This window comes from Anoplopoma fimbria, chromosome 4 (genome assembly GCF_027596085.1).
Source record: "Anoplopoma fimbria isolate UVic2021 breed Golden Eagle Sablefish chromosome 4, Afim_UVic_2022, whole genome shotgun sequence".
NCBI lineage: Eukaryota > Metazoa > Chordata > Actinopteri > Perciformes > Anoplopomatidae > Anoplopoma > Anoplopoma fimbria.
Genome location: NC_072452.1, coordinates 13295279 through 13299636, shown reverse-complemented (window position 1 = coordinate 13299636; position 4358 = coordinate 13295279).

Below are 4358 nucleotides of genomic sequence, written 5' to 3'. Positions count from 1 at the left end.
CTTGTTTATGTCAACATTTTTTGCAAACTCCCTTACATTTCTAAGGCATGCTGATCTCACACTGCCCAAATTCATCATGAACCCCACAATCCCTAAACCACTTGAACACACACAAATACATATGAATCCTGCCATCGACCACAATTTTCCTTTTTGAAAATGTGCTTTCCTTAAACACAATGTTATGGCTCATCCCAGCAAATCATCGTCTCTCTCCGGGGGAAGGATTTCTCTCCTAAATATGAGAGCCATTTAGTATAGGAGGGTCTTTCTGCTCTTCAGGCTGTGCTGAATGCTGATGCAAACAGAATATCAATAAGCACCAAGGGGTCACACTGCCACATTCATGACCATAGTGCTCTCTCTCTCACTGCCACCAAGCAGTCAGGAATACCTACCCTTCCTTGTATAGTAAACAAATACCTTATGGAAAAGTAGGAAGTGCCTTGTGTGTTACAGAAATAGGAAAAAGGCTCTTGTGGAGGTGTTGAAATCAGTAGCAGTACAGAAAGTGTGGACACACTGTTTAGTGTTGTAATCTTACACTTCAGTGTAGTGCTGTGTGAGCCATGGTTCGTAATGTTCATGTGGTTCATATTGAATGTTTATGGTTCATAAAAGAAGACAGTCAGGATGTTTGTCTCCTTGTCCCAGCTTCTCCTCAAGGTGTTTTGTTGTGTTGGCATAAACCTTCTTGCAGGGCCTTTTTTAGATGGAAATGAATAGCTGTTATTGATGAGACAAAAACTGGCACAAACTGTGGTGGTACAGTAGACAGAGATGGAATGGTAACACTGATGTGAAGACGTTGAAGTGACCCTGGTATCCACGTCGAACCCTTGAGGCTGTTGTGTCTGCCTTGACTAGTCAGGCTCTAATCACAAGGGTCAGAGCCCCTGACACATCTGAAGAGATCATCATGTTTGTTTACTGTATGTTTATGAGTCCATGTGCGCACACACACACACACACACACACACACACACACACACACACACACACACACACACACACACACACACACACACACACACACACACACACACACACACACACACACACACACACACCAGACGTTGTGTTTAAGTTCACTGGTTACATTTTCATGATATTATGGAAGGAGGGAGCAAGAGAGTCTCTTTTTTCTTGTGTGTGTCTTTAAGTGTGTGTGTGTTTGTCCCTCCTGCCCCCTATCTGTCCATACTCATTGATGGAGGTATCGACCTACATTAGCTGAGCCCGCAGCCGTCTGATTTCCTCTGGGGGCAGTAAATATCTGGAAGTGGTCTACATGTGTATGTGTGTGTGTGTGTGTGTGTGTGTGTGTGTGTGTGTGTCCTAAATAAAGTATAACCCCATCTGAAGAGGGTGAATGTGGGGTGAAGACACCCGCCTACATCCACACTGACATTTAGAGGTTAAATGGAGCAGATTCTAACAGATACAGATATTTCTACCTCACACAATGCTTTTTGTCACAAACCTAAAGATGTAGATGAGTTGTATTGTTGATGGATTATGTTACAAGTGCATTTTGTACTGACCCTCTCAGATGCTGATTATTACAAGAGTGCAGATGTCCCGATTTTTTATGTTGACCTCGATCTATATGAAAAAGGGGCATGGACACACATATACTCCTTAATAGTTCAGTAGTTGATTAATCCACAGAAAACAATAACAACAATTTTAATAACAGTTCATTTTCATTTTTTTTTAAATGCCAAATCAGATTTGCTGCTTTTTCGATTTTATATTTTTTAAATTTAAATTGGTCGTAAAAAATAAGCTATTTAAAGACTCACTTTTTCAGTTCTGGAAAACTATGATGGGATATTAGAGCAGATGTTGCAGTATTTTTCTATGAAAAGGTTTTTTTTCAGGGAGAAATTAAAAAATAATTGAATTTACTAAAATGTTTCTCCTGATGTGGGATAATAAACTGCTGAGGGTGAAGAACAGATTGCACTGACAACCCCCCAAAATAAACCCCTATTTGAGGCAATGACATCACTCCTTTGCCTGGTTACCATGGTTACTCTTACCTCCTGCTGGCTAAAATCAGCACCCATACATGACATTCCTTGATTTTTTTCGTTTACTCCCTGCTTGTCTCGTCTGCTTTCCTCACCTCTTTGTCTGCTTTATCTCACTTTGTTTCCTCTCTCATGTTTCTTTCTCTTCTCTCATCTTTCCCTTCATATGTCTTTTCTTTGTCAATGACACTCTTCTATGCATTTCATTCTCCTTTTCATGTCCTCCCTGTCTATTTCCTACAGCTTGCTTGTTCTTTCTCACAACATGCTGGGCTTACTGTATTTCGTCTTTAAGCCTTGATGGTTTCTTCTCTGCTGTTTTACCTTAAAATGGAGCCTGAGGTGGCATAACCACAGAAAAGATTGGGAATAAAAACAAAGACAATGATGAGGTAGAAATAACCTAAAAAGACAAAGGACACACAGATGTGAATTCACTAGAGCTGCAGCTAAAAAGGCAGTGCATCTTCAACAGAGAACAACACAATGGATGTTACTCAGTCAGGCATAAAATAGGAATTGCAGCAGAGGCGATGAGAAGAAAAGATCAGGCCCGTAAACAACAACGAACTCAGACTTGTGGACAGTCACAGCTGGACCATGCAGGCTGTATGATTCACTGCTCTATTGATATTGTAAAGGACAGACCGGTCAAGTGCTGCATTCAAATCTATTCTAGAGCCATAGTTCTGCAGAAAGGAAGGGTGGCGTGCTGCGACCGCCCGCTCAGAAAAGCTACATAACAGAAGAAGAACACTGTAAAGAAGAACATGGGGATAGGGGGCAGTACACTGCATTACAATCCATTTTGCAGACAGACTGGGTGGGTGGGGGGTAAAAGAGGAGTATTAAGAGGCATTGTGAAGCTGTATTATAGTAAGCAGCTTACAGTCCCTGTGCCGGGCTGCTTCTTAATGTGTGTGTGTGTGTGTGTGTGTGTGTGTGTGTGTGTGTGTGTGTGTGTGTGTGGGGGGGGGTGGGGGGGGGCAGAGAAGCAGAGAAAGGACAAAGAGGCATGACAGAGGAGGAGACCAGGAGAGGCAGGCGGATGGGTAGATCCTCCCCTGTTTAGAGATTTATTTATTTTTGTCTTTCTTTTAATCCCAAATTACCAAACCTCTTTCATTTTTTCCTTTTGTCGTCTGCTTCTCTCTAACCAACATTAATTATGTGTCGTTTTTTCCCTTTTCCTCCCCCTCTTCACGTCATTCTCTCTCACCTCCTAGTGATCTTTTCCCTGTGATGCTAACATGTCTCCCCCTGTTGCTACATGTTACCAGGGAGGTAATCACTGCCGCCACCATCCCTCCCTACCACCCAACTGAGTCAGAGAGAGGAGGGGAGGGTGGGGACCGATGGAGGAGGTTGCCATGGAAACTGGGAGTCTGTTGCCGGCCGACATCATCTGTTGTTACTTGGTGCGGAGCGGGCACATGAATATTTGAGCTTTATGGACACAGACAGACGAATGACACAAACTGCTCTCTGTACCTCCACCACCACTTCAGATGGAAAATACAGAGAGGTCAATAAAGGGGGAGAGGAGGGAAGGCAGGGAAGGGATGGATGGATGGAGGGAGGAAAGGCGGGGTCACAAATGGAGACTGACAGACCTCCATTTTATCTAGGGCAGAGAATGTCTGGCTATCTGACTTTCACAAGAGAGATGGGAAAGATGGACAGGATGATAGAAATATAATGAAGAAATGAAAGGATTTTGACCCCTTAAATAAGCTTTATGTGTCGACAGAAATGCAGAGTAGATAATGGGAGGCAAAGAACAAAGAAAAAGATCGGAGGGGTGGGGGGGGTTGGGTGACGTGCGATGAGAGTAGTAAATTAGGACACTGATGCTATTTTTCCTCTTTCTTCCCTCCTCCTTTTTTTCTCCTCATTTCTCAGAATGTCCTGCAGTATTTTCTAGGGTTTCCCACCTGCTGTTGATACACACACACGCTCATGCAAACAAGCTAGTCATTATTCATGCGGATTACCAAATGAGAGTGTGAATTGATTTGGCAAGTTTAATTGTGTCTGACTGCACTGCGTCAAAAAGCACAGAAACTAGAACAAATATGGCTTATGTGTTTGTATCCTCACCAGCTTACAGCTCAGTGTCATGATGCTTCTCGTGGATTTTCTTGCACTCTTAAAATACATGCAGTTTATATAATAAATGCTAAAATGGGACTCAAGCAGTAAGAATGTGTCTATCCTTCCTTGTGCATATTTATTTGTTATAATGTTCAGTTTAAACCTCTGGTATGTCTCGTATTTAAGTAAATAAATACGAGACATACAAATTCTACCAACACTGCTAAC